The sequence below is a fragment of the Halichoerus grypus genome, chromosome 6 (assembly GCF_964656455.1).
Source record: "Halichoerus grypus chromosome 6, mHalGry1.hap1.1, whole genome shotgun sequence".
NCBI classification, from domain to species: Eukaryota; Metazoa; Chordata; class Mammalia; order Carnivora; family Phocidae; genus Halichoerus; species Halichoerus grypus.
Window position 1 is genome coordinate 174,497,921 of NC_135717.1, and position 22,212 is coordinate 174,520,132.

At 54.9% G+C, this 22,212-nt stretch overlaps 1 long non-coding RNA gene across 6 annotated transcripts; it reads left to right on the forward strand.

The window, feature by feature from the left end:
* The first annotated feature begins 385 nt into the window (after positions 1 to 385).
* Positions 386 to 21,960, forward strand: LOC118553538 (uncharacterized). 6 transcript variants are annotated; one of them, XR_013449366.1, is made up of 5 exons: positions 386 to 1,118; positions 1,239 to 1,341; positions 5,148 to 5,398; positions 20,975 to 21,408; positions 21,582 to 21,960. It is a non-coding gene; the product is annotated as an uncharacterized LOC118553538 (long non-coding RNA). The 6 variants fall into 6 exon arrangements; XR_013449365.1 differs by having other exon boundaries at positions 20,975 to 21,960; XR_013449362.1 differs by lacking the exons at positions 5,148 to 5,398; positions 20,975 to 21,408; positions 21,582 to 21,960 and adding an exon at positions 2,031 to 2,422 and having other exon boundaries at positions 386 to 763; positions 903 to 1,118.
* Positions 21,961 to 22,212: the final 252 nt, after the last annotated feature.

The window sequence follows — 22,212 nt, forward strand, 5'->3', positions numbered from 1 at the left end:
GCGAGGGGGAAGAAAGGCGGCTGGGCGCCGCGGCGCCGAGCCCGCGGCCGCTCCAACTCCTCAGGCTGCCCGGCAAGTTGCGCCGGGTCCCCGGGCCGCCCGCGCTGGCCGGCGCATGGCCCCCAGGCGCCGGGAGCCCCGCGCAGCCCCGCGCAGCCCCGCGCGCGTCCGCCCCGCCGCCACCGCCTCCCGCGCGAGCCGCCGGCCGGCAGGGACTATATTTCCTCCGGCGCGCGCCTGGATCTCGTTGGGCCTCGGCAAAGTTGTGCCTCGGCGCGATGCTAATTCGGCAGTGCCCGGATGGAGCGGGCCGGGGCGGCGGGGGGCGGTGCCGGAGCCCGCCGCCCGCCCCGCCCCCGCCCCGCCCGCGCGTGCGCACTGCAGCCCCGCCGCGGCCCGGTACCCCGACCCGAGAACAAAAGTGGCGGTGCGGAGGGGCGCAAACTCGCCGGCCCGCGGCTTGGGGCTGGCGGCCCCGGGACCGTTCCGGCCGGACGCCCCTCCACCTCTCCGCCCCCGCGCCCAGCCAGACGCGAGGAAAACGGGCCGCGCTGCCCAAGGCCGGGGTTGGAGATACTTTCCGGTGGGAGGAAAAAAAATGTCCATGTTTTTTCGTTTCTTTTCTGCTCTGGCTCTCGGTGCTCCCTCTCTTCCTCTACTCCCTCTTCCCTGCCTCGGGCAGCCTCCCTCTCCTACTTTATTTACATTGTCTGCCATGCCCTCCCGCCGCCCTGCACACCGGCGCGGCTTCTTGGGAGATTGCGTGAGTCCTGTCGCCAGATTCCCCCACCGCCTGATGGCCACCGTGTTGCTGAAACAGTATGAAAATTGATCTCTTGACTCTTCCTTTAATAATCTTTTTTTTTTTTTTTTTTTTACACTCACAATTAAACTCTCAACAGATGTCACTGGACTTTTTAAGGCTGTTGTTAAAAATCGTAAACACGCCCGGTCAATGTGACATAAAACAGTTATAAGTACAGCTTGCCGAGGTCGTATTCCAAAACTCGCAGCCCACAGCCAGGAGGTTAATGTCTCCGAGTCGATATCACCATGGTGGAGTTACCATCCTCATCAATTATCGGCCAAGTGCTTTGTGCCCTCTCCATAGCATCCTGGTATGTTTGGAAGACGCTGGGGGCCGGGGGGGGGGGGGGGGGGGGGAAGGGACGGTGCAGTCGTCTCTCAAAGGAAACGTTTAAACCAATAAATCATTATAACTTCATATTCCTGCACAGCACAAGATACACGCAGGCGCACACAATCCACAGATGCCCCTTCCGACACGTGCCCACCTGCCACACGGCCCTTCTGCAAGAAGTTGTTGGAATGTTTTTTCAGGTCAGGACCCCAGTGTGACTCTGGCCTCCGTTTGGGCTTTTGCCACAGTGACTTACGTGTTTGTCCCTTGGGCACCCAGATACCAGGGGCCTCTCATCTCTGACCCCAGCACCAGCCTTTAGAAAAAAACTCAGTAACGGATCCCTGGTTAATTTGTGAGCTTTGTTATCCCACGCAAAACTAACACATGTCCTAAGTGGTCATGATCCATTTGGTCTAGCACCAACCAGGGACAAGCATGGTTCACCGAATGCAAAACAAAAGGGCTGACACTGGGCATCCTGAAGAGGCTCTGGCTCCTTCCACTCTGGGTTCAGCCCAACTCAGGATGGCATCCTCCCTCCTCAGTGCTTTCGCTGGCCTGGACACCAGCCTGGTAAAGTGGACCGCCCTGCGGGGAACAGTGGTCCGAGAGCCAGGGAGAGCCGGTGTGTGAGAGCCTTCCTCCTGTCATCTCTGTAAATGTCCCTGGCTTTTTGGTAAAAATTCATAATGATCTCGTTGGCCAGGTATGTAATTAAATCAACAGAGAGGACTCTCGGGTCGTCTGTGACCCTCTCACGCTCGAAATGCCGGCTGGAGGAGACTGCTTTCTGCTGTGGAGACTTCGAAGTGCTGTCTGCAAGTTTCTGTTAATTAATTCAGGGCACAGTGATGATCTTCTGCTTGGCCCTCTGTTGTTTTTGTAGCTACCTAATTCCTGAGCAAGCAACAAAGGCCCAGGGCTGGGGCGCTCTCTGACAGTGAGGGAGCTGAAGCTGAGGTTCTCACGAGCAAACTTGCAGAGTCTGGCGTTATCACTGCGGAGATACTGTTCTCTGACTCCGTCCTGCTCTCCCGGCCGCCCTCCCTTTGCCCATGCTGTGCCCTCCGTGTGCAGTGTCTTTTCCCTCACAACCTACCTTTTTAAAAATCCTCTTCATCTTCCCGTGTTCACCTCAAATACCCCCTTTTCTGGGAAACTTCCTCTAGTTTCTACACATGAATTCTTCACTCCTCCCCCCCGGGAGACCCACCATGCGGAGCTCTTTAGCATGGGGCGCATTCTGTCCCATAATAAAGGTGATTGTTTTCTTCCCCATGGGCGCCCGAGCCAACTCTGAGTCTGGTCTGGGAGCAGAGCCCGGCATCAGTATGTTGATGGATGGTCCCGTATGCCTGGAACAAAGTAGGTGCTTAATAGAGGAGCAGGTGAGTGAGGGGTGGGTGGATAAATGGATGGATGGATGCTAAGAGAAATACCATCCGTTTCTGGAAAGGTGGGCTATTAATAATGGCCATAGGAGTGAGCAGTGTCTGCAACCCATCCCAGAGTCCATTATTTCTCTTCACCTGCATTGTGATCAAGTGGACAGGGGGCCTGGATTAGAGCTTGAATACCTGAGTTTGAGACTGGGGCCCACCCCTTAACAGCCTCATGACCTTGGGCAAGTCACTCCACATCTCCTAGCCTTCGTTTCTTCAGATGTCAAAGGGGAATGGGAATTATCCAACCAAAGGTACCCCCAGATCCACTCAGGTGCTCGCAGCCTCAGACCGTGGCTACTTGCTCTGTGGGGAGCCCCAGTCACAGTCCATCGCTGGCTGAACCAGTCAGAGGTGAGGGCCGGCCTGCAGCATGGTCTCCCGCACACGGCTGCCACAGCGGGGGCGGGGCAGCTCTGGCACCTCATCCAACCCTGTGAGCCGTGGGGGCCTGGCTGCTCCCTGCCTCCCCTGCTGGTTTCGGAGTGAAGCTTTGCACCTTGGACGTGGATCTGGCCCCCACGATGACCGACAAAGGATGGAGTAACACAAACTTGGAAGTCCAGGGGAGTTGGCTAGTACCTCATCAAGCGAACTTAAAGCAACCAGAAACAGGATTCAGGAAGGAGCCAGCAAATCAATATCGCTCCCTTCCTTGGCTGGTTGGATGCTCTGGGTTGGATCCACTTTGTGTGAAGCGGCGGGCTTTGCAAGAACCCATCACCTTGACTTTGCTTTCCTTCTTTCCCTCGCTTTCCCCTCATCTTGCTGCCCTAGGATTGCACCCCAAAAATAGACTTTAAGGTTTGTTTTGCCTCTGTTTTCAAAGGACCCCCCGCTAAGAAGGGGGGAGAGCTACAGGGTTCTGGTGAGGATTAATGAGATCACATCTAAGAAAGCCCTTAGTACACTGGAAAGAACAGAGAATGTTGGTGATAATTCTCAGACTAAAGAACTGGTCTTCAGTTTCTCCCCTGCATGAAAGGTTCCTATAAAAAGCCAAGGTGAATCTTGAAAGAGGACCTCAAAAGCAGCTCAATAAGCATTTAATATGCACCCACATTGTACAGGGCCCTACCCCAGGCGCTATGTGATAGACATCCGATTAGATGGATCCCTGGCTCCTGGGGGGACTCTGGTGTGGTGAGTCTCCAAGAGAGAAAACACAGACATAAGAAATGATAATCCCAGGGGCCCCGCATTAAAAATAGCACAGAATGAGGGGAATGGGGAGTGGGGGAGGGAAGGGTTAATTCTGGGAAGGGTGGTCAGAAAGGGGCTGTCAAGAAGTCATTTGAGCAGGGCCTTGAAAGGGTAAGAACAGCATTTGTTCTGGGTTTTACCATTCATGAAGCATTCTCCATATCTGTGATCTCACTGACCCTCAGAGGAGTTCCAGGATGTAGGTTGGGTACCCCTAATTTTGAAGGTTGAAGGACCAATGCGGAGGGCCCTGGCTTCACTGGGAGGGATGCACAGACTGAGGCAAAGGAGACCCGGGCTCTTCCACTTAGGAGCTGCGTGATCTTGGGCAAGTTGGCTGAGGACAGATTGGTTTGCAATGACAGGGAAGGGTACTGTAGCAGAGGAAGCAGCATAAGCCAAGGTCCTGAGGCAGAGACCTCAGAGGCCTCTAAAATTCTTACCCTTTCAAGGCTCTGCTGTAACGGTGGAGAGAAGTAGGATAGAAAAGATCGTGGGACCAGACCACATGGGTTTCAATGTAGCACGCCAGCGGGGGGACCCGCCCAAGGTTTCTGCACAGTTCCGGTCAGCTCTGTGTGCTGACATTACTGCATGGTGATGCGAAGGATGCAGGACAAGGTGGGGGGCAGCTGGGAGGTGTAGGCCAAGATCCAGGACAGAGGTGCCCATACCTGGCCTGAAGGAGAAGACAAGGAGACAGGGCCACCATGGCCCCCTGCCGAGATGAAGCGTGGGGAGTAGCAGGAAGGGACTCGAATGTCTGGTGTGGGACACACCCATGTGAGTGAGGTCTCAGAGAGGGTACAAATTTGACTTTTCATTAGTGATCCTGTTGTAGGCACCATTTATTGAGAGCTTTCCCTCTGCCCTCTGCAGAAGGCACCCTTTATTTCATGTGATCCTGTGGAGGGGAGTACAACTATCCCCACTTTCCAGATGAGTACACTGACACTCAAAGTGGTTCTGGAACCTTCCCAAGCTGCATAGCTATGGAGGTGGTATCCACGCACATCAGAGGCCTACGACAGTTCCGCTCATGATTACTGTCCTGGGTAATATTTAACAGTGTCCTTTTTTACTCTCCAGTATGTCCCAGCCTGGAGGACTAATTGTATGGTCAGCCCGCTATAGGGATGGGGGCAGAATTCGCTCCCCCCCCCAGTTCTCATGGCTCCAGCGCCTGCTGTCTTCCCAATACCCCACTCTGTCTCACCCAGCATGGTGCCCCATTATCTAGAGCAGTGGCCGGAGGTCAGGGTCGAAGCCTGGGGCACTGGTGCAGGGCACTCAGGTTCTAGCAGGGCTGAGCCACAAGACAACCTCAGCGTCACAGACTGTTACTCTGCTTCCTGCAGATGGGTGGCCAGGCCCTGTCCAGTGGCTTGCGCACCAGCTCGGAGCCTGCACAGTGTATCTGGGAGACGTCTGCCAAACACGGACAGGCTCAAGCCTGGAGCCTGCTGTCCCTGAGCATCTCCTGGAATGTCGCTGGGCACCTCCACTGGCCAAGCCCCGCTCTAAGCTCACCGGCCCCATGGGCAGCAGCACCCTCCACTGATCCTGGACTCACCCTCTCCTCTGACGTCCCGTATCACACACACTTCAGGTAATTAGTTAAGTTGAGATCATACTGGATCAGGGTGGGGTCTAACTCCAATATGACTGATGTCCTTCTCAGAAGAGGAGAGGAGGGACCCAGAAACACATGGGGACAATGCTATGTGATGACAGAGACAGAGATTGGAGTCCCTAAGTCAAGAAACGCCAAGGATTGTCAGAGCCACCAGAAGCTGGGGGAGAGGAGGCCTGGGAAGGATTCTCCTCCTTCGAAAGGACCAGCCCTATTGACATCTGGATTTAGGACTTCCGGCTTCTGGGCTGTGAGAGGATACATTCCTGTTCCTTTAAGCCCCCAGTGTGTGGTACCTCATTACAGCAGCCCAGGAAACCCACACCCAGCCAAGCCTCCCTTCCAATGAGCAGACAGGCTCAGGTCCCCGTCTCACTGCCCCACAGTCCTACGGGCACACAGGCCTTTCCCAGACCCTCACTCCTGCGTCTCCTGGGGAGAAGAGGGGAGCACAGGGCCGGGTATGTTCTGATCCACAGTGACCCAGAACCTCTCAGGTTTTAGAAGTCATAGGATGTGTGTGCCAAGCATTTTCAGACATCTGCAGTGGACCAGTGCATCACCCAGTAATCACATACCTCCATATTTCCACTGCCAAATGTGCAAATACCCACCAGAAGGGAAACGAGAACCACCAACTGACCTCCTGTCAGCTCACATCAGGGTTTGCTGCCAAGCAGGGGTGAGCACCAAACTTATCAGCGTAACACCGAGCATGTTTTGGATTTCAGAACTGCACATAGGGGATTGTGCACACAGTCGGCCAATGAGAACTCATTGATTTCCCTTCATCACCACCCTGGCCCTGGCCCCACTGCGTCTTTAACTGATTCCATCTACACAGCAGTTCCCAGGCCTGGGAGGACAGGAATTATTGCTGTCCTGCTACCAGGAGGTAAACTGAGGCAAGGAGACGCTCACGGGACACACTCAGAGTCACCGGGAGCCCAGGATGTGTGCCCATCACAGCACAGATTCCATACCTTGGACCCCCGCCAATGCTCTCGCCCCCTCCAGGCACCAGACAGCATCTGCTCACCTGCAGGGCCCCTGTGTATTCATTCTGAGGCTGTTACAAAGCACTGCGCGCTGGGGGGCTCAATCCACAGAGATCTGTTCTCTCAAGACTGGAGGCTGGAAGCTAAGAGCAGGGGGGCGGCAGGGTCCGTTCCTTCCGAGGCTGTGGGGGACACTCTGTTCCAGGCCTCTCTCAGCTTCTGGGGGTTTGCCGGCATCTTTAGCATCACCCTAATCTCTGCCTCCATTTCCAAATGACAGGCTCCCTGTGGATGTGCCCCTGTGTCCAAAGTTCCCCCGTTTATAAGGGCACCAGTCATGTTGGATTAGGGGCCACCCTCATGACATCATTTTAACTTGGTGACTTCTCTAAAAACCCTATTTCCAAATAAAGTCCCATGCTGAGGTACTGGGGTTAGGACTCCAACATGGAAATATTGGGAACACAGTCCAACACAACAGTTTATCAGGAGATTTCTTTCTGAGATGGCCACCTGCATATGGAGGTGTGGGGAACACTGAGTTTCCATTCACTCCCTATGCATTTATTAAGCATGGACCCTGTGCCCATCCCTGCGCTCCTATGAGTTCTTAGTCCTTGCTGCTGATTTGCATATCTAGTCCCACGTAGCAGGCATGCACAGGGACTATGACTGTGCTTTAGCTTGGACGTTTTGCTAATTTGGGATGGACTCTGCTCCTTTACTCCCCACCCCACCTCCCTATCCTCTCTTCAGGAGCCATGCATTTCACCTGATTTATAAATGGAAGAGAGAGGATGCCCATCCATGTGCTCTGGGAACCCTCTACCAGCCAGAGAAGGAGAGGTGGAACTGAGGCCAGGGGGGAGGCCTTGGCTGGCCCTCCTTTGGCCGACCGCTCCCAAGGTCCCTGGGCGACACTTGCCGTCTCTGACCCATGAGAGTCCTTCCTGTACTCAGTGAAAGCTTTTACTTGAGCTCAGGAGGCAGCTGGGACTGGAGCTCCAGGCTCCTGGCTCTCTTCATTTATATCAGCTACACGTCAGTTGACTATAGTTTGGCAATTTTTTAAAAAGATTTTATATGGGGCACCTGGGTGTCTCAGTTGGTTAAGCGTCCGACTCTTGGTCTCGGCTCAGGTCATGATCTCAGAGTCCTCAGATTGAACCCTACGTCATCAGGTTCTGCTTGAGATTTTCCTCTCCCCCTCCCTCTCCCCCTCCCCTGCTCGCTCTCACTCTCTCAAATAAACAAATCTTTTTTAAAAAAGATTTTATTTTAAAGTAATCTCTACTCCCAACGCAAGGCTGGAACCCATGACCCCAAGATCAAGAGTCACATGCTCTACCAACTGAGCCAGCCAGGCACCCCTACAGTTTGACTTTTTTTTTCAAATATAGTTATTCCCAGAAGTCTCAAAGGTTACATTGCTTTACAGGGCATTTCTAAGCTATATACCTATTGCTAAGTCAGCTAGAGCTGAAAGACAAGTCACCATGTTAATGGATTATATGTTGACAATGAACTGAAGACCAGCTTGTTTCTGCCATCCAAAATCCCTTCCAACACGAACAGGACTGTTCTGGAGGCTGAATGAATCCCCCCAGGGCAGTGTGGTGCCCCTTTCCAGGCTGGGGAAGGTTCTGTGGGTCTTGTTCAAGGCTGAGGCTCCTTGGGTTTTTGGAAAGGTAGAGGATGAGGAAGGAGCCAGCATGGACGGGTCACCCATCACTGTATGTGCCTACCCCAGGCTAACTGGACCGTTTCGCCATATCATCATTTACATCAATCTTGTGCCCTGCCCCCCCCGCATGGCAGATGTAATTGCTCAATGTTTGAAAGGGAAGCCCTGGGAAGCTAAAAAGTCGTCCCAGATCTTGGCCAGTGTGGGCTGGGGTGAGGATTCAAACTCGGAGCTGTCTGATTCCAAACCCAGGACGGTTCCACCGCTCTGGTCACCTCCCCTGCTAACTGGGTCTCCATCCTGGTGCCATTACAAGTTGGGGTCTAAAAGCCATTTGGGGGAGTTGTTTTTCTATTTCCCAATACATTTTCTTAGCTCCCCTGCAAACAACAGTACAATTTTCAAAGGCAGAATTCAAAACCCAGAGAAACCACGTTACTGAGGCATGGCTGATCCCCAGAAAGCTGTGTATCCTCAAAGTGCACGACTTGGTGAGCCGGGAGGTAAGTGATGAGACCATCACCACAGTCAAGGCCATGAACTTATCCATCCTCTCTAAACGTTGCCTGCTGCCCTTTTTATTTAAGACTTTTTAAATGTTTCCTTTTTTTCTTTTACGGTAAGGGCACGTCACATAAGATCTAGCATCTTGGCAGCATGTCTGAGTACACTGCCCGGGCCTGCTGGCCAGGCCTATGGGCTACAGCGGACCTCCAGCTCCGATCCTCTGCCTCAGCCCCCATGAACGTCTCCACTCCTCCATGCGATCAGCCCTAAAACGGGGAACAGAGATGTGGACTGGGCTGAGAGAGAGGGTCAGAACTAGCGAGGTAGCTGCTGGACAGGGGAGGAGACGAGAATTAGCCCTTGCAGAGAACTTCCAAGGGGCAGCACTAAGCATATCCACACACGCTCTTTGATTGATGATTCCATAATAGTCCCCGGGAAGTGTTAACATCCTGCCCCGTTTACAGAGGAGAGAACCGAGGTGCAGCCATGGGAATCAACAACCCAGAGTCACCAAGCCTATAAGTCAGGGGGGAGCCCTACATTTGAATCTGGGTCTGCCGGATCCCAAAATGGCAGCTCTCGATTCCAGAGGAGCACCTGCCAAAGGAAAGCTCTCTGGGCCCCCGGGTTGGGAGTGGCAGCGGCAGATCAGGAGAATGGGGGAGCCCAGCATTTGAAATCTTCAGCCTTTCTTCTGGGAGGTGTGGCCACCATGCTGACAGCCTCGGGGAACCACCCTCACCACCTCCTAGTAGGAGCTTCTCTGGGGGGAAGGAGGGAGTGGGGACACAGGTACCTGATCATCCTTGGAGTCAGAAACTGTGGGCTGGAGGCTTGGCAGGTGCCCGTGGGCTCCTGGCTTCACCTCTGGGAGTTTGGGTTCCTCCTGGTGAAAGTGGTTGATGTGGACATCAAGTGAGAAAACAGCCAGGGAAGGACAGGAGGTTCCCAGGTGCAGCCGGACCGCCTGGCCCCCCACGGCAGGAGCCGCAGAGACAAAGGTAGTCCCCCACAAGAGCCAAGCCCCGGCACCACCAGAAATGTTTCTGTCCCAAAGCTTCTATTATTAGCAGAACCATCCTAATTAGTACTTTTACACCCACATCATAGACTCTAAGTCAGAGGTTCAATTCTCTTCTGAGAATGAGTCAATGTGTTGCACATATATGTAGGATGCCCTTTAGAAGGAGAAGTAAAATTCCTCCGGAACACACTGTGGGCTAAGCCGTATTTCTCTCTCACCTTTACGCCTGGAAGGCTCAAGAAGTCACAAGAGTGGAATTGCTTCTCTGATTTTCTTTCTCACATTTGGTGATGTTTTTACTTCCAGGCTTCTGGCCAAGCAGTGACTCTGACCCTGGGACCTCTCTGTAGAGTCATCGCAAAAGTTATGTTTCATTATCTGTCCCTGAGCCTGGTTCTTCTCTCCACGGACAAAGCCAAAGTGCATCTGGGGGAATAATTATTGGGGAACAGAGTGAGGAAAAATGGGATTTCATTCCTAGGCATCATGTGTGGGTCCTACAACATTTCGGCCATCGTGCTGGAGGCTATGGGGACATGGGATCCTGCTAGGGGTTCCCAGTCTGTTGGGGGTAACAGGTTCCTGCCCACCACCTCACAGGTGGGCCCAGAACAGATGCTGGTGAGAGGTACAAACAGGGACTGGAAAGCACGCAGGATGGAGTCCCCATTCTCGCTGGCAGGCTTCACATGCCATCATTCCCCTGGCCCCTGTGACACTCGGGGGAGGAGGTGGGGTACTGCTGTCACCTCCACTTTTCCTGGTTGAAACTGAGGCTCAAGGCAGGTTACTTGCAAGTCACTTAGTTGGTGGATGTCAGTGAGGATTTAGATGCAGAGGCGTGAATGCACAGGTGGGCTTGGGCACGGGCGTGCCGAGAGAGGAGAGAGGTGGTGGCTCAGCTTGCATCTAAGCCTGCAGCTGGCCCCGAGTAGGATTTGAATGGAAGAGTTTAGCTGGGCAGTGATCCAGGGAGGTGATCCCAGGAAGCACCTGCAAGTATGGGAAGTGGCCCAGGGAAAGGAAGGAAGCCCAAACAAAGTGAGTTAAGGAGCAGGTCACCAGGGTGGGCCACAGGGCTCTAACTGGGAAAGCATGTGGACCTCACCTCTGACTCGTCCTACTCAAGGGGAGAGAGCTGGGGTAGTTCTCCCCCAACTCCCTGCCCATCATTGATCAAGGACTGCTCCTGGGGGACATTCTCCTCACACCTGCTCCCGAGGCTGCAGAGTTGCAGATGATCACAGTAGAAGCTTTGGCGTGCATGGAAGGAAGGCAGGAGAGTGCGAGGAATGGGACAGGGCATGGCAGCATCTGCCCAGCAAGAGAGGATTAGAGATACGCCAGCAATGGAGACAGAAGCCAAAAGCAGTTAGGACAGTCGGCAGGCACGGGGAGGTGGGGAAAGGCTCCAACTGCGCTGTTGTCTGCGGGATTCAGACGCGGGGTGGGGCGGGCAGCGGTCTAGACCTGGCCTTGCTCTGGTGGTACGAGCAGGAGAGGCAGGTGCAGTGAGGAGCTGCGAGGTGAGGCCGAGTAGACATGAGCCCTGAGATGAGAGGCTCCGAAATGTTTCTGCCTGTCGGGCCTGTGAAACCAAGTGGGTAATGAGGTTGCCCCACACCAACGGGGGCAGGCTGAGAGGCCGCTCTGGGAGGGGCTGTGGCCTCGGCAGATGCTGATGGCTAGGGCCATCGGACAGCTGCAAGCTTGGTCCAGAGCGCCAAGGGATGAGCTCAGTGGCTCTCAGCTGTCCCTGCCATGCTGCCCTGAATCTGCCCCGGACTTTGCCTCTCCAGGGGTTGATGATGGTGCTCCCGTGATGTCCTTCGGGGGCCCTGCACTTGTCTTTTCTGAGAGGTAAAAGGAGCGGGACAGCCAGTGGGCTCCAGTGGGGGGTGGTTTCTGAAGCCTGGCTGTCACCCTGGCTGAATGGCGTGCAGGCAGCTGTTTACCCTGAGTGTCCATTTCTCCCCCGATACAGTGGGGGGGCCACCCATCCCGGAGACAGTTGCAAAGTGTGCACCACGTGCCAGTGCGGACATAAAATGAGTCAATGGAGTGCCTGGTTCTTGGCGACAGGAGACTGCTTGTACGGGGCTCAGCTGGCCCCCAAAGTGCAGATGGCACACCTGGGAGTCAGCCACCTGGCAGAGCACCTGGCATCAGAGGCCAAGAAGACGGGCCTTGAAGGTTTGGGGCCAGGACCTGCCAGTCATGGGCTGTCTCGATGAAGGGGTGGTCCCCGCCCCTGGTAGCTGGAACAGGACAGTATCCAAGACAGAAGGAAGCAGTGCGACCCATGGAGTAGGATGGGTGAGGGTGACACAGGTGGGCGGGTGGGGTGGGAGAACAGGGAGAGGAGGGTGTCCAGGGCAGCGTCCGGTTTCTGGCCTGGGCGACTGGACGATGGAGTGGGATTGCGGGGGTGGGGGAGGGGAGGTTGGGGAGATGATGAAGCTGGGGTGTTAAGGCCCTGCCCTCCCCCAGGCTTGTCTAGGGGATGCGCTGTGACCCACAAAAGGCCAAGTTCCAGTGCAGGGGTAGGCAGGCAGGGGGAAGTGAGGTTTGTGGTTATTTTCCTCCCTGTATGGGGTTGGATAGGTCCTCACAAAATTCACATCTTTCCCAGAACCCCAGAATGTGGGCTTGATATGGAAATAGGGTCTTTGAAGATGTGCCCAAGCTAAGATGAGGTCATTCTGGAAGAGGGTGGGGCCCCGAGTCCAATGTCTGGTGTCTTTACTATTGCTATTATTATTATTTTTAAAATAATTATTAAAAAGTGTCCTACAGCTCTTCAGCCACAGCTACAGATGCGGCCCTGGAGAGACACGGCGAGGCCAGCCTGGGAGCCCCTTCACCTCAGCAAAGCCCAGCTCACATGCCTGGCTGCACCCGAGTGGGCATCCCCCGACAGCGGGGCAGGTGACAGAGCAACTGGGGGTGGGTGGCACTGTTCTCTCAAGAGTCACAGAACACAGCCGACCCACCTGATGACATGGTAGTAAATCCTCTACACAGCTTTGTTTTCTTAAAAAAAAAAAATTGCATCCCAGTGAAGTTCAAGTCCAAGAGCGGAAGAGTCCCTGAATGCAAAGGTTGGGGGCCTCACCCACGGCCTCCTGCGACCCGGCCTGTTTGAGCTCTGCCTTCATCCGGTCACCTGGGTGGGTCGGGGTTCCACAGTGGAGCAAATGGGACAGAGACACACGACCACATGGTGACAGATGCAGGGGACAGCTAGGACGGCCAGCAACCCCAGAAGCTGAGAGAGGCTGAGCAGATTCCGCCCTGGAGCCTGCAGAGAATGCACAGCGCGGCTAACACCTGGGGTTCGGACTCCAGACTTGCTGTTGTTTAAGCCGCCCGCCGGCCAGCCGCAACCTTGGGGCTCCATTGTTCTCAGCCCCTGCCAGTTCTTGCTTCCGCGGCCTGTGTTTGCAACCATAGAAAGGCGAGTTCAATTATTCATGCACATCGTCAGCATATTTTTTCCCCATAGTTCATGGGAAACTTTCAAGGACTTTCAAAAAAAAAAAAACAAAACGAAACGAAACTCTTTTATTCTCTCCCCGTTTTAGTTAGCCGAATGCCAAAACAGCAGAACAGAACAGCATCCTGCTTCCTGTCCCCCCGCCACCAGCTCCCTGCTTCACATCTGAGCGTGCAGATTCCAAATTAAAGAACACTTACGAGGTACGCATCGTGTGTCAGGTACCACAGTAGACGCTGTAAGTTATAATAATCATAATAATCATAATAGGCAAGTTTATTGAAAGCGTGCGTATTTAAATGCCAGGCATTATGCTGAGGGCTTTCATCAAATGAAGCCCTCAACCATTCATGAAATGATTCATGAAGAATCATCTTGATCCTTCACCAAGACGCTGTGAGGGAGGTATTATTAGCCCCATTGTACAGATGTGGAAACTTGAGGCCAGCATACATCGAGTCTAAGGAAGCATGGCTGGTAAGTCCTTGTTTCCGACCGAAACTGCCCCGGTGCAAGCCGGTGAGCTACCCGCTTCATTGCCGCTATGCTGGGCTTGCGAAGGATGCTCGGCAAACCCTGGGCAGCGTGCTGACTGCTGCGACCGGTGGACAACCCAGCCCGGGAGGCTGAAATACGGGCTTCTAGCTCCAGTTTATCACCCGCTGGGGAGGACATAGGTAAAAATCTTTCAACGGCCATGTGGCAGTCCCCGGCAAGAATGGTAGCTAAGGAGTTAAGAGTTATTACTAATATTTATAACAATGAAATGAAGACAATTATTAAAACCATGAGAGGTGCCCTGAACCAGTGTTAATTGCAATAATTACTCATTTATTGGGGAATTAGAAGATGAGTCGAGGTTTGTAAATCAGGGAGGAATGAGAAAGGTAACGATTCGTGAAAATGTGTGAACTTGGAAGTTCTGGAGATCTGCCTGACAGCGGTCAGAGAATTTCAAAACTGTTGTTTATCCGAGGATATTCCCCCCCAGGGTAACTGCCTATATATCACATCTCCTAAAAGTGCAAAAAGAAAGAAAAAAAGAAAAATAGATGGTTACCTTGAACCCTAGGATCTTTCTATCCACGCTAAGGTGACAGTAAACCATGGAGCATACGGGGCGCGCCGAGGGTCAGGGGCGTTGTGCATCACCCCCTCTGCCTACCACCAGTACCAGCCCAGGGCCCACATCGGGGTGGGCAATCACCGACATCGTGGTGACTGATTTCTGTGAGTCGTGCCGTCACAAACGGGCACCAAGTCGGGGGGGTTTCATCCAGCTAACCACTGGCTTGGCCGCCCCTCGTCTTAGGTAAGGCCAGTGCAAGGTGCAGTTTGTACCCTTGCAGGTGTGAGTGTGCGTGTGTGGGTATTTATTTGTGTGCCTGTGTCCCAGTGGATCCAACTTGGTGCTAAATAAATAGTTAAAAGGGGCACCTGGGTGGTTCAGTCGGTTAAGCGTCTGCCTTCAGTTCAGGTCATGATCCCAGGACCCTGGGATCTAGTCCCACATCGGGCTCCCTGCTCCGCGGGAGGCCTGCTTCTCCCTCTCCCACTCCCCCTGCTTGTGTTCCCTCTCTCGCTGTGTCTCTCTCTGTCAAATAAATAAATAAAATCTTTAAAATAAATAAATAAATAAATAAATAAATAAATATGTTAAAAATTGGAAATCTGTGTAAACTTGTGGTTTGTCGTTAAATTTCCCATTGGAAACCATGCACTAGAAAAGATTCATGTTGCAAAATCTCGTGGATGCTTTGTTGTTTGTGGATGTGAAGGTTGTGGCCTCGGCCCGCCCCTGCTCGCAAAGCTAAGAGGCTGGATCCAGAACCAGAGACAGGGAGAATGCGGAAATATGCCAAATAGCTCCTCACCGCAGCATCCTTAATCCAACTTCCCCCATGTCCACCGGACCCTACGGGCTGCGGGATTGACCTTGACCAGCTCAAGAAGCAACAAACCTGGGCCTGTGTAGGATGGAGCCCTGGATCCTAATCTCCCTTGCACATCACAGGGAAAGGGTCCTGCACGCACGAGAACCAGCCCCAGAGAAGGGCCCTCCGTGGTTCTGAATGTCCAGCGTGTCTTGACGCCTCTGCCTGAACCAGCCGTGTCTGCCCAGAAGTCAACACGCACCGCTGGGCGGGGCCACCAGACGTTCCTGCACCGATTTCTCTTGTAAGGGAGACGTGTGATGAGGCAAGACCACGAGCCTTCATCAGGGTATCTCTGGCTGAAAACAAAGACGGAGTTTTCAGATAGAATATTTTAAAACTTAATCATCCCCGGCTTTCAAAATCAGAAGCTAGTTCAAGTGAGCAAAAATTCATACCAAAAGGAGAAGAGCCAACACGTCCGAATTAATTCAGTTCTGGCCAACTGAGGCTTCCTGATGTCGGGTCATAGGAAACGTGATGCAGAAGGAAGGGGTCTGTAAGGCAAGTGATTTCCACACATGACCTCAGGTTTACCTGGAGCAGTCCAAGCCCAGACTTCAGAGCCCCCACCTGAGGGGCCTCAGTCTCCCTCACTTCAGAGTGGGGTGGGGGAGGGAATAACAGTACTTACCTCAGGGGGCTGTTGGGAGAATGATGTCTTTAAACCTATGTCCCTGGCACTTGGTGGGTAGAGCTGTGTCCCCCAGATACCCTCATGTCCTAACCCCTGGGTCCTGTGCTTGTGACCTTATTTGAAAGTAGGGTCTTTGCAGGTGTGACCAAGTGAAGTGAGGGGGGATTGGATTAGGGTCTGGAGTCTTTAGGAGAGAGGGGAATGTAGACACACGTGGCGGGAAGGTCATGTAGAGACAAGGTGGAGACTGGAGGGAACGCCAGGGATTGGCAGCAACACCAGACGCTAGGATAGGGGCATGGGATGGATGGATTCTCCCTCGGAGGTTCCAGAAGGAGCCAGCCCCGCCGACTTTATCTCAGATCCCATGGGCAGGGCGGGGGCGGGGGGGGTAGCTGGTGCCTGTGTTCCAGGAACCCATAGTGTCCCCCGAACTTCCTCCTAAAAAGAGTTTCATAGTAAACAAGAGCGAAATGGGAGCTCTGCAATATGCACTGAGCGTTCACATCCAGGGTTGCTGAGGGCACCAGTTCGAGGCCAGAGGCTTCACCATTTGAGTTGCAAAATGACTAATGTCTCATAGTCAACCAATTTAGCAAGAAGTTGGAATGAATAGCCGCTGGGTGAGGTTTCCTGTTGTGAGGTCCCAGGTAGGTTGATGAAGTCCCCTGTGGGGATTGTCATGCTGGCGTCCTGACCTCTACCATAGAGAAGAGCCGGCAGAAGCCCAGCCTGGCCACTGGGCCCTCAGTGCTGCCGGGAGCTCCCAGTAGCTCCTTGCTGCCCCGGGCTACTCCGTCCAGACCCTCCCCGGTTGGTCCCCACCAGCCCCTGGGCACGGGCCCAGCCCCTCCACCCCAGTGCGGGCCTCCTAGCCATCCCCGGGATGGGCTCTTTCCCCTCTGGGAATGCTCAGCCCCACTCTCCACTCCAGATCATTGTGGGCGGGGGGCAGGGGAGGGCTGTTTGCAGGGTTCATGGTCTGACTCAAAGCCCCCTTCTATGAAGCTGCAGGTCATTGCTCCCCCATTCCTCCTAGCCTTGATGGACAGGTATGATATCTACATACTTGACTGATCGATCGATTGATTTTTTGATCCAAATATATATATATATATATGTTCAGTGCCTCCCATGAGCTGAGCCAGGGGAAGCAAGTCTCCTGACATAAATCTGGGGTAAGAGACAATGGACGTGGAAGCAGGTGCCCCGAGCAGGTGAGAGAGTGCTGAGCTCGGGCTGCCATAACAGAACGCCACAGACCGGGGCGCATACACATGGACATTCACTTCTCTCAGTTCCCAGTGGAGGCTGGGCAGCTCGAGATCAAAGTGCCAGAAAATTCGGTTCACGGTGAGAGCCTTCTCCCAGGTTTGCAGAGGGCCACCTTCCCACTGGGTCCTCACATTCCTGAGTGTGTGTGCACGGAGGGAGGGAGACTCTCCTTCTTCCTCTTAGAAGGCCACCAACCCTACGCGATTAGGAGCCCACCCTCATGACTGCATTTAGACTGACTTACCTCCTAAAAGCCCCATCTCCAGGTACAGTCACACCGGGCGGTAGGGCTTTGACATACAAATTTGGGGGGAATGCATTTCAGTCCACAGCCAGCTCTATGCAGGGGAACACAGCTGGGATGGGGTGGGGGGGTGGTGCGGGGCGAGATGACAGCAGCGGCCATTTCTGCTTTGCAGGTCAGAGGCTCTTTGAAGAGCTGACATCGGAGCAGAGGCCTAGCTGATGGGAGGAAGGCAGCCAGGTAAAGAATGGGGACAGGGCAGTACAGTTGGAGGGACAGCCTGTGCAAAGGCCCTGGGGCAGGGACCGCAGGGAGGCCAGTGTCCCAGGAGGTGAATGAGTGAGTAGGATAGGAGGGAGGTAGGGGATTAGGTCAGAGAGGTCACCAAGCCTAAAATTCATCAAGCCTGGGTTTGATTCTGCAGGTGACAGAGGCTGTGTTGGGGACACCATCCTCAGACTAGGCAGAGAGGGTGGGGTGGAAGCAGGGGGCCCAGATGGGTGGCCAAACGGTCTAAGAAAGAGAGGACCGGTCTTGGTTGGGGCAGGAGGTGGTGAGACCCAGATCCAGGATAGAGTGGGGAGGTGGTGGGGGGCTGCTGGGACAGCTCCTACCACAGTTAGAGCAGAACCCCTGGGCATCTGGCCTGGGCCCTGGGGTCTGCGGGTGGTTCTCAAGTGCAGCCTGGTGGATACCTGCTTCCTGCTTCCATCCACCCAAACCTTCGATTTTCTGTGGGCAAACGCCTATTTATTTATTTTTATTTTTTTTTTAATATTTTTTTTAAAGATTTTTATTTATTTATTTGACAGAGAGAGAGAGACAGCGAGAGAGGGAACACAAGCCGGGGGAGTGGGAGAGGGAGAAGCAGGCTTCCCGCCAAGCAGGGAGCCCGACATGGGGCTCGATCCCAGGACCCTGGGATCATGACCTGAGCCGAAGGCAGACGCTTAACCGACTGAGCCACCCAGGCGCCCCGCAAACGCCTATTTAAATATACTCCTCTCCTACCTATAGCCCAGGCCTTGTTTGTACCTGCTCTTTTACAATTTACAAAACCCTTTCACTAACCTGAGGTCTCCATAGTCCTGTCTCTGGATATTTCAGTTTCTGCAATGTTGAATTTTTTTTGTAGTAACAGTTGGAAGGATTATTGATTATTTATTATCTGTGTCCCTGTGTTGGGACAAGCATTTGCTGAAGTGAGTCATATCATCATCCCGGTGATACTGTGAGCAGAAGACTGCCTGACCCCGAGCTGTGGGCTGCATGTTTGTGTCCCCCACCCCGTTCACGGGTAGAAGCCCTAACCCCGGATGTGGCTGTAACTGGAGGGGGCCTTTAAGGAGGTCATTAAGGTTAAATGAGGTCATGAGTCTGGGGCCCTGATACCACAGGACTGGTGCCCTCATAAGGAGAGAGAGCGAGACACCAGAGAGCGCTCACTCGCTCCCTTCCTCCTTCCTTCCCTCTCCCCTCCCCCCTCCTTCCCTCCCTCTCTCCCCCCTCTATCTCCCTGCACACACAGAGGAAAGGTCACGTGAGGACACAGTGAGAAGGTGTTGTCTACAGCCAGGAAGAGAGGCTTTGCCAGAAATCCACACTGAGGGGACCTCTGGCCTCTAGAGCTGAGGGAAGATAAAGTGCTGTTGTTTGAGCCCCCATCTGTGATACTTTGCTGGGCCAGCCCAAGCTGATGGCTCCACCCAATTTTGGGTAGGGAAACTGAGGCACAGAGCACAGGCGGTCAGAGGACTCCTCCAAGGGTGTTCTGACTTCTCCGATATGAGAGAAGCCCTTCCAGGCCCCCCCACCCAGGGGTGGCTTCCTGGGCCCCAGCCCCCCCCCCAGTGCTGGAGCCACCCTCCCAGTGCCAGGGAGCAGGCCACCCTTGGTGGCCTCTCTTACAGCCCTGGCCCCCCATTCAATGCTTGTTGGACTGGCCGTCCCAGGAGTAACCAGGCCTCCCCCTCCCCTTCTCTGAGCCCCACAGCGGTTGGGTTTGCTTTCCCTGCCTTGTGCCCCCGTCGTCATCTGGGTGCATGTCTGTCTGTCTGTCCCAGCACAGAAAGCTCCCGGGCGTCAAGGATGGCACCCCGCCCACGTCTGTCAGGAGCTCAGCCCAGGTCCCCGCCGCTGAGGACCCCCTCAGCCCTGTAGGAGGGGCTGGGGCGAGAGGAGGGTGCAGGGGCACTAGGTGTGGGCGTGTTTGCAGCTCTGGGCGCGGAACTAGCACCTGGCAGTTATAAATAGAGGCCGAGGGGTAAAAATATACCTGAGAAGAACACGAGGCCCACGGAATATAAGCAGTTTATTTTCCCTTGTGGGGGTGACCAAGGGTGACGGACCCGAACTGCGTCACCGGGCCACCTGGAATGTGAGCCACATTCGGCTGGAGCGATCTACCCCGGGCCCCAGCCACACCGCGCCCACGCCAGACCTCTGCTCCGTGGCCTTCCACGGGGCTCGTCAAGTCGTTCGGGCAGGTGTACTAAGCAGGTGTCCCAGGTATACAGCAGGCATTCGATAAATGCTGGTCCGGACTTGACCGCAGGGAGCTCTCTGGGGAGAAGCACGGCGGGGAGTGTGGAGCCTGCCCTCTCTGTCGGCTCCCTGCTCTCTGAGTCCCCTGCCTGAAGCGTCCTGCCTCCGAGCCCAAGGGAACCGCCCACTGTGCCCGGAGCAACAGGGACTCCGCTCCCGGTCCCCTGGTACAGCAGGTGTGTGCACGCACACGCACGCACGCACGCACACTCACGCGCACACGCACGCGGGCGCACACACACACTCACACACGCGCACACGCACACTCACGCGCACACGCACGTGCGCACACACACTCACACACGTGCACACGCACGCACACACACTCACGCGCACACGCACGTGCGCACACACACGCACACACGCACGCACACACACTCACGCGCACACGCACGCGGGCGCACACACACACACGCGCACACGCACGCACACACGCGCACACACACTCACGCGCACACGCACGCGGGCGCGCACACACTCACGCGCACACGCACGCGCGCACACACACACTCACACACGCGCACACGCACGCGGGCGCACACACACACATGCGCACACGCACGCACACACGCGCACACGCACGCACACACACTCACGCGCACACGCACGCGGGCGCACACACACACTCACACACGCGCACACGCACGCACGCGCACACGCACGCACACACACTCACGCGCACACGCACGTGCGCACACACACTCACACACGCGCACACGCACGCACACACGCACGCACACACACGCACGCACACAACCTCCTGACTACACATGGAGACAGATCCTGCCAATTTAATCCAATAAACTCTCAAAGCTAAAGGAGACTTCCAAGTTCATCTCAGATAAAGAAAAAATGGTCCGAGAACTTTGAGGACACCTGGGTCCCCGCCACAGGCGGGGGTGAGGCAGGTCTTTTTCAGGAGGAGGGGCTCTCCTGGTGCTCGGGTCCTACCTCGCGGGCGTTTATCCACAGTAGAGCCAAACTCTGAGGTTTGTGCTCAAAATTTGAGGAGTAGCCCAGAGTACAAGCTGCAACATTTCATCATATTACAGGATTGTTTTCTTGGGCCGGACTCAAGATGAACAGGAGTGGATATAGGCTGCGCTGTATTTAGCAGAGAGGGAGGAACTTTTGTTTATTAAAAGAAATGAGAGCAGAGATGTTTGGTCGTTCTTAAGTTATTTAAAGTCCTTTCTTGTGCTTAAGATTCTCCGTATGATACTGGACACGTGACCACGCGCATCCAGACAAGAGAAGAGACCCGCGACGTGGAAGTCCGTGTGTTCCACACTTACCCGAGGGGAGCACCAGCGCCGGGAGGCGGCAGGTGGTGCTCACGCTCACGGGCTCCCGCGGAGAGGCCCGGACGAGGAGGGAGGCGCGCAAGACGCATCCCGGGGTCGAAGGTCTGCCAAGCAGCCCCGGATCTTCAAGGTGTTCCCACCCGTACCTGATCCACAGGAAGGGGCAGCCGGACCTCAAGGCAGGTGCTCCTGGTGGAGCCTTCTCCCCCGGGGGCACCTGCACACTCTAAGACCTGCTCCAACAACCCTTCTCATTTAGTTCACGGAACAAGCCCAAGGAGGAGACAGAGGAAGCATTGCTTGTGTTTTACAGGGAAACCCCGACTCCCCACTGAGGTATGAGTTAGGTGTGGTTTGCCGACGTCTGAGGCTACCTGGAGGCCGGTGGGAAGCGGGGCGTGGATGAGATCGGAACTCCAGCCCGGAGAGTGGCCGGGAGAGCTCGTCCCCGCGAACAGCCGTGGACATACCCGCACCCACTAACCGTGACCTGACACTGTGTTCTCTAGACGTAACACTGTAGTTGGCACCGGAGCAGACCCCCGTGGACGCCACCCCCCACCCCAAGAAATCATGCTCTCTCAATGTCGCCGCCTGCCCGTGGGACTCAGCTTCCCATGTGGAAACAGAAGGGTGGACTGGGTGCCTGAGAGTCTCCCAGCCCTGGAACTTGACCCCGTGCAGCCCCTTCGGCAGATCCGCCCTGGGACCTGGCTTCCCGGGTGTAGACACAGCGTGCGCCCAGAGACTACTAGCCATGCCTCTCGAGGTCCTTCACAGGAGAAGGCAGCACTGCTCACCAGCCCCCTCCCGGGGACACCTGACTTCTTCCTTCCGGTTTAGCAGTTATGTTATATTCGTTTTGTTAAAGGCCACCTTGACTCCCTTCATAGGTCGGCACCGTATAATTCCAAATACACGCGTGGAAAGGGGGAAGGAAAGAGGCCAGGGAGGGAGGGCAGCAGGGCAAGGAGGCAGGGGTGGGGGGAGCGAGGGCGGGGAGGGCACGCACAAGGTGGCAGACATCCTTTGAGTTGCCCTGAGACTGGACCGTCCCCTGGACCTGGCCAGCTGACCACCTCCACCTGCGAAGAGTGACCATTCCTGCCCCTCCCACCCATAAACCGTAGTGGGCGTTGC